Raw genomic sequence first — 15,152 nt, 5'->3', positions numbered from 1 at the left:
CTTATTGTGACTACATAAGTTTCCAAGGTAAAATTACAATGTACCTGGCAGAATTTTCCATACAAAGTAAATACGGCGCGTACGTATTAGGCCACTAAAATACGCGCGTTTTGTTTTTAGAAATAAACTTGACGTAATTCTGGGGTAATCATACATGCACACATTACTTACAAATCAGCCACCTACAAAACTGTCATCAAATCAGATACTACTGCCAAGTATAATTTATTTAGAAACTAATGATGATTTTGATATACTATAACTAATGATGACAAAAAAAAAAAAATTGAAATCAAAATTGAAATTCAAAAAAAAAAATACAAAAATTTTGATAAAAAAAAAATAAATTGGAGTACGTGGTACTTGGCGGGCCCATGTTTATATTGCCATTACAACATTGATATAGCTCGACTTGTATTTTCTTGTGCTTGTTTTAAAAAAGCCCGCCTTTACCACTATCTCCAATTTTTTTTTTTCGATAAAAATTATTCTTTTTTCTCAATTTCAATTTTGATTTCAATTTTTTTTTGTCGTCATTAGTTATAGTATATCAAAATCATCATTGGCTTCTAAATAAATTATACTTGGCAGCAGTATCTGATTTGATGACAGTTTTGTAGGTGGCTGTTTTGTGGGTGGCTGTCACATTAATATACTTGGCGAAAGGTTTTTGCAACAGAGGTGCTTTTTGGGGATATCAGTACTTTTTGTGGAATGTCGCTTGAACATTTAAAAATTTTGCTCGCTCGCTGCGCTCGCTCGATAGATTTTTGGGATACAGAATTAATATTTGAGACGAAAATAATAGGTGGAAAAGCCAAGTTAGAGCTTTCTCATAATTACATGTATCAGGTCCAAGGTCTTCTACACATTACGAATAGGAAGTGGTGCTATTTTATAGTTTGGACGCTAAAGGGATTGATTTTTGATAAAATAAAACGTGACGATAAATTCTGGACCGAAAAAATGGAGAATAAATGAGCAGATTTCTTTTACTTTTGTTTGTAACCCAAAATCGAAGATTCTAGACGTGCCCGACAACGCTCAATCCGCGAACCCCCTCAAATCATCGAAGCCGAGATAAGGCCGCGCGTAAGAAACAGTCAATTCACGACCGACAGACGACAAAACACTGTAATCTAAATATATGTACATATATACATAAATATAATAGCTTTGTATATAGCTTACGTACAATATTTCTGTGATTTATGTTTAGTTAGTTATATGTATTACTGTGCTAAAAATTTGCTAGTCATATCGTTATAATTATATATCTGATTATTCATTCCAGGAATACTTTCTGCAGTCGGACCAGACTGCGTGTATACCTATATATTATGTAAATATTCTATAGCCTATTTTTTCATTACTATCTGTGACCTGCACTCGTGACGTACTACTTTCCATAATCTGCGCTTTCTATAGAATTTATTTAGCCATATAATGTATACAATGCTCGATGCTTTGTTATATCAATTTTCTTTATCAAGATGACTGTCATGTTTCACTTATACTGTTTCAATTTAATTTCTATGACATCCTTCTCATACAGATTTCGTGATTATGTTTATTAAGTTTAAACGAGTTCAATTTTACTTTTACCATTTTATATTATTTTTCATCATTTTCTGTTTGTTTGGTGCAAACCCGATCATGGTTCGGAGGTAGGGACGGGTTAGGCGGGTCTCTGTTTGATAGCGACCTCCACGTGGTGAGACCTGGGAGATTGATGATATTTTCGTTGTTATATCATGAATTTGCTCACAGCTATTCGTTGCATTTTCAATTTAAAATGACCTGTGACGACGTCTGGCCGGTATTCGTAAATAGTTACGTATTATTTTCGAGACTGTATTAGGAACAGCTCTCAGCCGATCAAGCTATGCTTTGAGCTGCCTCAAGACAGTCCTGCAAATCGAACCTGACTATGAATACCGGCTATTAGACTATTACCAGTCACGTGATCGCATTGCGTAGAAATACGGACGCCGCACAGTGGTTCAAAAGCCCGAATTCCTGGTCAAAACTAATAACTCAAATATTTCTCAGTGAAAATTGCTAGTATTACTATATCTATAGTTTTTTGGCTTGCTGGTTTCGAAAATGAACGCAAAAATGCAAAATTCAAAATGGCGGCCCCGAAATGGCGGATATTTTTTACAAAAAATGCTACGAATTTTTAGAAATTCATAGTGCAAATGTTTTTTGGGTCGCTGATTCCGAAAAAAAAACAAAAATGCAAAATTCGAAATGGCGGACGTTAAATGGCGGATGTTTTTCGCGAAAAATGATATCAATTCGCTGAAATTCATACTGGTAATGTTTTTGGGGTCGCCGATTCCGAAAACGAATGTAAAAATGCAAAATTCAAAATGGTGGACCGAAAATGGCGGGAATATTTCGTGAAAAATGGTACAACTTTGTTAAAAGTGATATTTTGTAAATTAATTCCTTTAATTCATACAGGTTTTTTTCTTATAAAACAAAATAACATAATTTTTAAAGATACATACTAATCGCTATCTGAATTCTCATCATCGACGTCGTTTCGATGAATGACGTTGTCTGCGTCGCCCCGCTACACTAATCCCACGAGGCGGGCCACGAGGCTCCGACCGAGTCGACAAAACACTGCTTCAAAGAATGCGTATTTTTGACCAATGGAGCAAAAACGAGCAGGTGATGGCAACGGTTTCACATTTTCTATACTTTTTCACACTAGGAATCGTTGAGATCTCCGCAGGATCTCCGGGGATCATAACTAATTCTCTACAGATAGTAATGCAATTCGATGAAATAGGTTATTTTGCAGCACTCGTATTGCATCATTAATATCATCGCCATAAATTCCGAAACTTGGTTCATTCACAAAATTTATGTAATTCACTTACCTTGAGGAATAATATCCATTTTGGTTGACTCGATTTTGATGAAAATTGAAAAAACTACAGCCTTTTTTTTCGTGCGCTCGAAAGCGTGCACACACCACAGTCCCGCGCGAGTCTCGACAATGGTCATTTTCGAGGGCTTACCACAGGCCATGGAATGAATATGAACATCTGCCCTATTGGATTTCAAAGCTCTAATGCTATCAATTGACAAATATGTGAAGCTTTACCTCGGATGATAACTTTCGGTTTTGGGGGTTTTGGCCAAGAATTCGGGCTTTCAGACCACTGTGCGCCGGTGAATATAATTTTCGTTAAAATATGAAGAATGTTTATCTATATCAACATACGTACAAGGAATTCTACGTCACGTCAATCAAAACATGACCTCGTATTTTTTCAATCTATTCATACTTTTTTTCACATGAAATAAAGATAAAAAGAATCGATACGCATTTTGGTGTCCGTCCGAATTATGTTTGTTATCGAAAGTTACAAGACAATCATTCAATTTTGATGCAAAAGGAGCTCGCATATATCCGGTTCTATTCGACGTAAAGACATCATTCACAGTGCATTCGGAAGGTGAACGAATAAGCTTTCATAAAAAAAATGCAATGTTGAACATTATTGAAAATCCCAATTTTTATAAACAATTCAAATGTTTGACGATTTTTACCTCATTAATGACAAGTTTTTGAATTATAAAAAAAATAGTTTCGGGTTCCTTATCAAATTCTGTATTACTAGTACATTTTTCAAGTGGAATCTGAAAGGAGTCTACTTTTTTTTTCTATTATTCATCAGGCGCTGAGTCGTGCCCAGCGCGATACACTGGGCTGTTCAAAAGTATTTGAAACCGAATGCTCGTGAGGGGTGGAAGAGGCTAGCCGCGTCACCCGCCCCACTCCGGCGACAGCTCGGCTGCTCCGTCTCACTTGTTTCTTTACCCTCTCTCTCGCCACGGTTAACGCGGGAAGTGGAGTAGCCCGCGCTTTCTAGCTAGGCAACGCCCTTGATGTTACACATCAACAGTACTATTGTGAGAAAAGAATGCGGGACGGTAACCGACATTCAGGTCGGCAAAAAAGTTCACGCCCTCCGCTGCGCCCTTTACCGTTGGCAGGCGACCACTACATAGAGACTTCAACCTTTGGTCGGTAAGATTGTCGGTAAAACAGCACGATTTCAACCTTCGACCGATAAGAATTGTCGGTGAAGCCGTGCGATTTTTGCCGTTGACCGATACAACTGTCGGTAAGGTTGCACGTTTTTGATCTTAAGTCGATACGGCAGACTGTGACGTCATCGCGAAAAAGGGTTTGAGTCTGGGGGGGATATCGGTAAGTGCCGGTAACAGGAATCTGCTTGTAGAACCGGCCTTGCTATGCTACTCCTGATTCGTATGAAGTTCTAAAAGAACTCCGTGCCTACAGATTAACTCTTCAACAGACGCTTCAGCTACAGTAGAGGCTTCTTGATTGGCAAATGGGACCACTTCAGGTAACTTGGTGAAATAATCGGCAATGACGCAAGCATATTTATTCTCAGAATAGGTTGTAGAGAGAGGGCTGAAGATGTCCATCGCTAGCTCTTAAACGGAGCTTCCACGTTGTGAACTTGAAGAGAACTATGTCCTTTAGCTCGAGGTCCTTTCTTTGCCGTGCAGACTCGGCATCTTCAACACCAGTATTCAACTTCAGTCCGGCAACGCGGCCAAAAGTAGTAATTGCGTATCCTGCCTAGAATTTTGCTCGTGGCGAAGTATCGGCCTGTACGAGAATCATGGTGGAGGAAAAGATTCTCTGGAACCCGAGTCATAGGAACCAAAAGTTGCCGCCTGATTTCCCTTAAGTCTGCAGATTCCCCATTCACGGTATAAAATTCCATCAATTAAAAGGATAGAGTCCCATTGAGCGGAATGAATTTTCAAGTCTGGCTGAGCTGAAGATATAACTTGCCAGTCCGTGCAGGTCTCCGCTTCCTTCCAGGATGCAATTTGAGTTAGAGTGTTATCTTCTTTTTAAGATTTTCTTTAATCCTCCAGATCTTCTTCGAGTGAAACCTTCTGTGATAAAGAAGGGGGGTTTCGGTATTTCTCTAGGCTTGCACATTGTCTACGTTCTGACATTTTTTCGCAAGATCTTCGAGAGAGAGTATCGGCGTTTCTGTGTTATGCCCTGCTTGGTGTCGAATCTTAAAATCGTACTGTTCGAGCCTTTTAATCCACCTAGCTACCTGCCTTTCTGGGGCTTAAAACGAAAGTCACCGGTTTAAAGAGGCATGGTCTGTTTTAATCAAGAATCTCCTCCCGTTTAGATAGTGATGAAAATGAATTACAGTTTTCACAACGGCTAAAAGCTCCCTACGTTTGACACAGTATTATCTCTCGGTTTTACTAAGAATTCTACTGTGATAACTAATCACTCTTTCTTTACCTCCCTGAATCTATGACAGAACCCCACCTATTCTTGAAAGAGAGGCCTCTGTATCCAAAATAAAAGGAAATGCGACATCTGGATATGCTAAAATCGGGGAAGAAGTAAACTTAGCCTTTAATTTCTTGAAAGCTTCTTCGCGCGTTCCGGGGTCCAGTGAAAAGGAATTCTGATTCCCGTTATGATACTTTCAAAGACGCGCTGTACATCTCGAAAACGCGGAGAGCCAAAAATCCTTCACCGTTGAACAATTGCAATGAAACTTGGGCAACTGATGCCTTATTTTCGCAAAAAGTGCAGCACTTTCTTTTTTTTAAATTTTGAAAAAAAAATTACGGATCAGTTACTAGTCACACAAATTGAAAAAATTTACATAGTTGCACTGAATGCACTGAACTATCATATGAGGCCACTCGACGCTGATAAATCACGCACTTTGAGCCTAGTCCCGTAAGATTCAATTGTAAAATGACGAAAGGGCAGCTCATCTGGTTTATGATAACGAAGAACACCGAAATCTCATTTTGGCGACATTTTTTACCGACATTAAACTCATGTATTGCCGGCATTCTCACGCACTTGAAAAATCCATCGTGTAGGAAAAATGTTTGGCAAAGTGATTAGTGAAAATGTTTTCATTTGAAATCCCAACAACTCCAGACAGTTTAATTTGTAAGTACTTCATTGAATAACGTTTTCTCTACGAAGTTTCCAGTATTAATTTTCTTTTCCCGGATAGAATATACCTTTGAATAATATACGAAATATTTTTCTAAATTTTGTTTCTATTTTAATCTTTTCTAGTTTCGAAGCTACTTCTCCAATATATCAAGCCACTCGAATCCTCCCGCGATGCTACAAATACCAATTTTTCAAATCTCCGATGATCATTGCATTTGAATAACACGCTGAAAAATAAGTTTTCTGAATTCTTTCAACTTTTCTATATTTATCATCGCTGTTTCAATAATAATACGAGAAAGTATTTCAGAATTATGTTCAAAAGTGCAACGCATTGAAAAAAGATCTTTAAAGACCCTACTCCCATCATCATCGTATTCGAACGGTTGCGAGGGATGCATTGTTTTAATGATGATGAGGAAGAGGAGGATACGATGCTGATACTATGATGATCGATTGCAGGCAGAATCCAACCGTTATTTTTAAACATTAAATATTCTTCCACCACCCCAATAAAATAGTGGTCATCCTGCGGTGAACTTTGCAAACGAAGCAGAGTCGGTCAACATTGATAGAACAACAACTAATCCATAAAGAGGATGCCATATATGACACGAAATGTCAGTCAGGTTGAGAGATAACACCATCTTGTAATGGACATTGGAAACATAAAAGAAGAGCCACCGGTGGTGTCACTTCCATCGGTTAAATATCTGCCACGTGAAAACAAAATGTTCGCTCATATGACACCACAGAATTTGGTTATTCAACTCCCTGTGGGTAAAATCAAGCGAAATTCAATTACAATTCGTATCCAACCAGGAAATTATCCGTGATGGAGTGCAAATGTAATTGCAAATCATACGCCCATTCAAATTTACCGGATGGCAGATGTTGGCTCATAGCCGCACCATACAGGTTATTCACATCAAAGTACATTAACTAGGTAATTTCTACGCTTATATCGGAATCTTCGCCCATGTACGAGTTGTTATCTCTACACACCGGTTGGAGCATTGTGCGACACTACCTCTGATGCCTTTTTCAATGAACAGCATTTTGTCCATGTCTGTCAGTAATTCAAGCTCGACTTTCGTACATGAGCATCACATCGAAAGCAAGCCCCGGTGCGGTAGAATAATGCAAAGAGTCAATATTGTAGGTTCGGAAGCAATTACGACGGAAGTTTTTAGGAATATCAACCAATAGCAGTACATCAGTTTTATATGTAAATGAAGCTCAATTATACACTTCATTTAAATTGAATCTACCGCGCAATGAGAGCTCTAAGCTATACTGCTCTAGTCGATAGAATCGTGAGAGAACTGCTCGAGTCCATTGGATAGCTACAGAGGACATACACGACAGGTGCGAGAGGAGCACGAGAAAACTCATTTTAATATGATAAAAATGAGGAAATCAAAGCTTTGAATGATGTTTCTCTTTTCAGGTAAGATTTAAGGTTATAAACCCGATGTGAAGGGTTTTAAAATTAAATGAAATTAAATTCTTTCCAAAGCAACTCAATTGAAGTATTATTCCACCACCACCACACCTCACAAGGCACCCATAAACATACATTATAAATCTGAATACTCACCGAGCGTAGTTAACTTGAAAGTTTTGCCAAAAATTGTTGGCGTACACGTGATCTTTATTCAAAACGTCGGAATCGTTCAAATTTGAATGAAATTCATCTTCACCGGTAACTGCTGCTCACCTATTTTCGCCCATTTATCGATGAATTCGTAGGGGAATACACTTTTGCACGCGACAATCTAGAATTCCTCAGTATTATCATGACATTCACAAGTAACTTGGTTATCCACGTCATATAAATGCAACGAAAGCTCATTACTGCTTCTGGCTATGAATCAGATCGAGTTGATGAAGCGCAAATTCTCTTTTGTGCCTTCAATCTCTTCTGCGAAAGCAATGTACTTGTCCTTGTTGATTGGGACAAGAGTAACCAATCCTTCCATGATCGTTGCCAAATCGCGGATGGAAAAATGTGCGTAATAACCCGTCCACAAACAGTATATTGCGCGAGATTGTATGATTCAGATTGTAGCCCTGATGCGCCGCACCGCGATATTTACCAGTGAAATGGGAATGATTGCGATGCTTTATATTTGTGGGCATGACCGGTCCCTCGGAGATCTGGCAAACCTCCGCCGCTTTAAACTGTCGTTCCTGTTCCGCACTTAACGGTTCCATCGGCAAAACTTTATTCAAATAATCTTCGATGGTCATAGCTCAAGATTGCAATTCGCTTGTGAACCACAAAATGCTGTCAGGACCGCGGTTCCGCCAGAATCAAGACGAAGAATCGTTAAAAGTATGGTAAACGTAGTAGCCGTGATGTGCAAAACATGCTTTTGCACTCTACCTACCATAGGCTCGAGAAAGCATTCAAGATTGACATAGTCAGTAAATGGCACGGACTCCTTGCATCAATAATTTTTAAATATCAAAATCTTACGCGCGTCGTCGGTCAGATCTATTTTTTTATTTTACATTAATTTACGCTCAAACAATCTTACAATGGATTTTGTTACGAGTACTCTACTTAGAAATAGCTTAAACAGCAATGATGTAAAAATTTTGCAGTTCGATGACGTAACAATTGGCTGCTAAATAAACGAGAAATATTTCAAATCGAAGCGTAATAAAACATGGTGTGTCATTCAAGTTCATTGTCGTCGTCCGTGTTAATTCTGTTTTCTATAACGAGTAAATGAATCATCATTCTCTTGATTTAGAAATTTTTCCTCAATTATAGTGACACTGTAAGACTTGATTCAAACGTGCTTGTCGATAAATTATTTTGAAGATTGAACTTGGGGATATCGGTTTGAAGGTATCGGAAAACTTACCCCCTTGTACCGCAGTCGTATGCTGTAGGGCGGGTAGCTGCTAGGTCGGAAAGGATTTTGCAGCTTTGACTCCGTATACAGTGCCACGTTAACCGTTACCTAGGGAGCTGGGTACGTAAATTTCTAAATGATTTGTTCGATTGGCAGACATTATTAATATCAATTTTTGTACCATAAGAAACACTAAGGACCGCGTCTGCCACCATGACAGGCCTGGGTTGTCAATTGACAGTGCTTAAAAAATTGGAAAAAGGGTGTGCTAAATCATTTGTTCATATCTGCCTCTTGGACTCATGGTCACAATCATCCTAAAACCGATTAAAATCTAGAGGCAGACATCCGGACCTCTGCCTTTTGTAGTAGTGAATTTTTTAACTTTTTTTAATGATTTAAAAACGTGTGTATGAAATGTTCGCTCGGCAGACCTAAATTGTTCGATCAAAAACAATGTGAAGGGCCACAGAAAAATTGTCTGCCACCATGGTAGCGCTGAGTTGTCAGTTGACAGCGCTTTAAAAATGAAGAAAAGATAGTGTGCTAAATCATTTGTTCATGTCTGCCTTTTGAACCGATGCTCAGAATCGTCCTCAAAATGTTGAAAATCCAGAGGCAGACATCCAGACCCTTGATTTTCCAAAGGCAGACCATTTGAATATAAATTTTTTTTTGAACTCTACGCTCGCGCCAAGCCACAAGTAAAAAATTCTGCGACTACAAAATGTTAATGAAAATAACTAATGTTGCATACAAGCAATCGATAGGAACAATTTTGGAAACATATTTTAAATGTTCGGGTTCTAAATCTGTTACCTGCCGTCCCGCAGGTATGAAATGAACTGTATAGTTTGTCTATCTTTCTTAGAAAGAAGAAAGTGAGAACGTTATAACTCCGTAGAGAGTTAGGGCATACCTATACATAGATATATGTATAGGTTGTAACCAATTTGTTGAGGGTTGATGATTTGGCACAGCTTGCTTAGTATAGACAAGATAATGGTAGAGGGGAGGGGTTTAATCCAATAGATAAAATAAGAAACAGGTGAAGCAGAAATAGTATCAAATATATTGACCAAGAAGCGATAAATTTCAATAACAAGCGAATAACTGAAGAGATTTAGATACAGTTAAGATATGTAAGACAATTAGTTTACAGCAAGAGAAAAGTTGAGCGACAGATTTAACCAATAACAGAACGTTTTCAGAATAAACGAGCGATATGCGTAGGCTCGCGGTACTATGATTCCAGGTAATAATTCATACGGTTTTACCCTAAATAAGCAGAACAGAGAAAGAGATAAGGTACTTGAAATGAGCATTAATAAAGCGAGCCATAAAATGTGCGAAGCGATTATAAGAAACATGCGAAATACGAAAATTGTAATAGTTATCACATTACCAGAATTATCAGAGATATAACAGAGGCAGGGAATTATTGATTACGAGGTAAATTCAAAGAAACAGGTCAAGTAGAGAATTATTATAAAATATAGAAACTAACAGATGATACGTAGCCTCTAGTTTGCGGTAAGTGCGAGAAGAAAGAGATAATATTTGGTACGGTAAAAGATAATTTCGGGATTACGACAAGTGATACTCAAGAGAATTAATGCGCAACATACGACAAATCAAAGAGACTACGGACAACTACGATCAGCGGCACTAGCGAAGAAAATAATGAAAAAGATGTTATTCGATACGGCGCAATACTACCAAGTCAAAAGAACAACGAGTGAAGCCGCGCGGCGATGTAAGATCGCTCACGCGGTACACTCACTGAAATTAATTACTAAAAGATAATAGGTAAAGAAACAGTTTTGAGTTAATCAGAACAGTACATTACGATACGAGTGCGAAAAGTAGGTCGTTCCCGCACGAGCGAAGTGAGTGCGGGATGACCTACGTGCACACGAGTATCGTATACTATTTTTCCAATTAAGTTGCGCAAAGTTTGACCACTACAATTATTTTGAATAATTGAAACGTATAGAACGGTGGCGTTGGGGCGCTAGGACGTGAGGGTTCGGGGGGGCGAAGCTTCCCGCCCAAAAGAATAACAAATTATACGACTATTATAAATTTATTAAATTAGGAAAAATCTGATTTATTTATTATTTTCAATTATTATTAATATTCATCGTAACGTGACAATTTACAAAATGAAACGGTATATTTTTTAATGACTCATTTTGTTTACATCTTTAAGACGTGCGTTCTGTGTATTGTATTCTGCCGTTTTCTTAATACGGACAACGAACGTCAAAGTATCGCTCGCACGTGTTAATGCGAAGAGAGTGCCGCAGAGATGGCGCGCGCGTGTATACCTTGGAATCGCTCGTATACTCTTATACATTTCCGCACGCTCACCACATTCCCGCACGCTCAGCTACATCCCCGTTGGCTCAGTTGCATTCCCGCACGCTCTTGTCACCGTGTGGGAAAGTGGTACTTTGCGAACGCAAATGCATGCGCAAAATCGAACTTTGCGCACGATAATAGAAAAAAAATATAACGAAATAGTAATGCTCAATAGCTAAGGTAAAATTTGATAATTCAACAGAACACGCTGCCATATAGCGATATTAGATATTTAGTTATTCCAGAAGAGAGAGATAATAAAATAAAGCAATAGTCACTAAAAATGCGTAAGTAAGAGTCAACCAGTCGCGAAGTTACTTGCAATAAGAAATAGAAAGGGATAAGATGAAAAATAGTAGAGAATAAGGTACGAGCCCAGGTGGCTTACGCTGACCAACTGCAAGAGAAAAAGAGAGAGAGATAAAGATAAGATATATTGCAAGTAATTTCGTGGCTTCACATAATAGAAAAGGAACCTCATTCAAGTGAAAAGAAGATATAACAGGCACCGAAGATGCGGTAACAAAAGTGAGAAACTGAATTTACGATACAAGAGATACAAGAAATAGTAATAGCTGTACGATATATGGATAGCACGTCTTCTTAGAGTGAAAACTGAACGTAGAGTGTCGAGACGAGCGATGATCCTGATTTCGTCGTGCTGCTGTCGCGTGATTCTTCCTCAAATTTGCGTTATTCTAATTGGGCCAGCAGGTTGCGTAGGTCTGGTCTACAGGTAGAGGGCGATAATCCCTCGCCGCTTGTTTTTCTTCTTCCTCGCTGACAGGTATTGAGGTATCGGGACGTCGGAAGGTGGTCGGAGATGTTATCCCTTAGCTGTGCTGTATCGTTGGTGAGAGGGGAGGTCGTACCGCTCATGTGTTGCGATATTGAGGTGTGCGATAATATTGCGTCGCCGATCTCTTGGACTTGCGACCGATTGTACTTCACTCCTTGCTTCACTGGTACTCCCCGTTGTAGCTATTTCGTCAGCGCTGCATCCCGGCCCTTGCTCATCGGAGCGCTCATGCCGGAACGATCTGTTGGGGATGGCCCTCGACCTGGATCCCCACACTATATCCACCAGATGCACGTGGTCAGCATAGTCTAACCCATTCCACGCCACAGCCCTTCGATAGGACGGTTCATTAAGAGGAAATCGTCCTTTATTTGAAAGACAACGACATAGTAGATGTCGTGGTCGGTTCAGCTCCAGGCTGATAAGTATCGTCGACGGGAGGCTTTGTTGTGTTTTTGACGCACAGCCCTGTACGCCGTCTGGCGATGCATCTGAGCGGTCGAAGCGTTGATTCGTGGCCGATAAGTCTTAAATAGTTGGAGATACTGTTTGTGCATCACGCACGACCCTGTTCACAACTTAGATAAGCATCCATCGGGAGTGGTTTCAGCGGTATTCGTTCGTCTGCAGTCTGTGGTGGTCAGTGTTAAGCTGGTAAGTGACCCCTGTCAGGAAGTGTCCTGGTATCTTGAAGCGGAAGTCTCGGAGTCGGTTCTTGTAGAGCGTTACAAAATTAGAAAATGTAATAGAATTAGCTTAATAAAGAGAATTTCACCTAAAGGTAACTAGTCGTTCTTTTTGGAGTATTGGCGTCAGACGTGCTGTCGGTATTTTTAACGATATTCCGTACGTAAGAAAGTGCGATAATTAAACCATGTGACGGGGTACGAAATACCACGTCACAAGGTATATACCTATACAGTATACATATATAATAAATTGTTAAATAATTATTTGTTTGAACAATTTTTTAATAACTTTTGGGCAATATCATCATTGATGATTATTGTTCATAGCATGCCGAATGTTATTGGATTTTTTTCAGATTTTTTTTAAGTAACAAAGTACGAAAAGTCTGATCGCATACAATTTTTGGCTGAGACAATCCATAACATATACCCTTAAATTCATTTGCGTCTTCTGACGTTGTAATAAACTGTTTTTTTTTCTTATTTTTATTAGATCCGATGAAAAACACTCAATAATATATTAATACTAAAATTATTAATACAACAACAAATAGCCGTATTACCCACTTTCCCTTGATTCTGCGTGAGTTTCAAAAAATGGTACACCTCAAAATCAGTGACCAAAATGTCTGCCAACTTTTTTTTGTATTTGGGTAGTCCTGTGTTAGAGCTTAAACATTTGTCATGAAATTTAACAGTTTTATATCCTCTCGTAGGAACATGCCGGGGATCATTCAAATGAGTACAAAATTCATAGTGCAGCGTAGCCCGCCTTGCGCGCTTGGCTTCCCTATCGGCAGCAGTGCTCAAATTACGCGATTATATGCACTTTATATGCACTGTCGTCGAGCCCGGCGAGAGGCCGTGTGAGCAGTCTGAATACTGCTTCCCGGCGTAACGCACGCCTAATCTTGCTTATACATAAATTTAATATAACGTTAACGCTCGCACTCACCATTGAATATATGAATATATATAATCATTGCGTAATTTTCGCATGACAGTCCTATTGAATCGAATGGAAGCAACTAGAACGACGAACAAATGATTTACTAGAGCTTTTTTTTACATCTTTACAACTACGTCCCGTGATAATGCAGGGCCCTGCATGTCTGCTTGTGGATTTTCAACGTTTTCGGGATGATTCTGACCATCAGTCCAAGAAGAAGACACGAACACATGATTTAGTACTCTTTTTTTTCACATTCTTGAAGCGCTGTAACTCAAAAACGTTGGGACGTAGGACCTTAATTAACTGGACCAAATCGATTTGTATCGATCTGAACTTTCATCCCTATCAATATGAGAGACGAACAAATCATTTACCAAAATGACAGCCAGCTCCCTAACTACGTCCACAAGAAGCAGTGTTCGTCGGTGTTGATGATGTTTACCACGGCATGTCTCCGCTGAATTTCTTTTGACAGCTTCGTGAATGTTGACGAACCGCCAAGCAGCAGATCATACCAGTTGATGTCAACCGTAAGATCGATAATCTCAAACAGTGCCTACCCAGAATTATGATGGTTGAACTTTTCGACGATGTTGGTGAGACAAGTGACCTTATTCTTGTCGAACTACTAGTCAAGATCAGTTGTCGAAAGAATCATTTTATAGCAGATGGTGATATGCTTAGTTCCCTCGACTTGTTCCGCATTTTTCAGATTCTCAAAGTTGTACGATTGTAGGGGTTAGAAGGTTTGATTATGAAATGTGAATCAAGAGGTCTTGGTACAGAGTGTCTTTATTGCTATTGTTATGAATCGCACTTGGGTGTGAGCCCTCGAGAGATCAGAGTTGGACTGCTTTCTGTCAGCCCCCGCGTGCCATATATGATAGTGAAAGGTTCGTCGAAGTTCCGGTCAGGAAGAAGAAGAATTTAATAGTTGAAAAACGTGAATATACAAAATCGACGTTTCGGCCGGGCCCTGCCGACCATCCTCAGGAAATAAAATCTAAATAGTTAACAAAAAATAGGATGCTTCAACAAAACAATTCAGAGTTGAGAGCATGGAATATGTTTAACAATACAATATTTGTTGTTTTACAGAATTAAGTGAAAATTAAACAGTTTTAACGCAGCTGTCAAAGTGACAGTTTTAGGTTACGTGTCAAAATTTGAAGATAGGTTAATCAGATGAAAAATTGGTTTAAGAGAAATGAAAATTTGTCAGAAAAAAGCTTATTAATAATTTGGAAAAAAGGAGATGGGAAAAGATTAAATTAATTTAGAAAAGATTACTCACAAAAAATGACAACCGGTACATGCTTAGATGTTGTTAGTGGTACAGCATTTCGGACGGAAGTGAAGGTTAGCGGGGAACCATCCGTAAATCTATGTTGTTGATCACGTGTGAGATTTGAACTGTGCTCGAAAGTCATGGAGTACAAAGGCAGTGACCAATCAGGAGTAAGGGGCGTTA

General features: G+C 39.0%; 1 protein-coding gene and 2 long non-coding RNA genes across 3 annotated transcripts in view; 1 reads left to right on the top strand and 2 right to left on the bottom strand.

Moving 5' to 3' along the window:
• LOC124178533 (glutamate receptor ionotropic, NMDA 2B) overlaps positions 1 to 15,152 on the bottom strand; it is a 2,057,245-nt gene that overhangs the window by 69,106 nt on the left and 1,972,987 nt on the right. The window lies entirely within an intron of this gene.
• On the top strand, positions 1,566 to 14,684 carry LOC124178556. Its single transcript, XR_006869834.1, has 3 exons — positions 1,566 to 1,577; positions 10,044 to 10,049; positions 14,569 to 14,684. It is a non-coding gene; the product is annotated as an uncharacterized LOC124178556 (long non-coding RNA).
• LOC124178559 lies at positions 2,437 to 3,682 on the bottom strand. Its single transcript, XR_006869837.1, has 2 exons — positions 2,895 to 3,682; positions 2,437 to 2,772 (listed from the first exon to the last, which is right to left on the bottom strand). It is a non-coding gene; the product is annotated as an uncharacterized LOC124178559 (long non-coding RNA).

The sequence above is a fragment of the Neodiprion fabricii genome, chromosome 3 (assembly GCF_021155785.1).
Source record: "Neodiprion fabricii isolate iyNeoFabr1 chromosome 3, iyNeoFabr1.1, whole genome shotgun sequence".
Lineage (NCBI taxonomy): Eukaryota > Metazoa > Arthropoda > Insecta > Hymenoptera > Diprionidae > Neodiprion > Neodiprion fabricii.
This window is presented reverse-complemented; position numbering and strand designations above follow the sequence as displayed.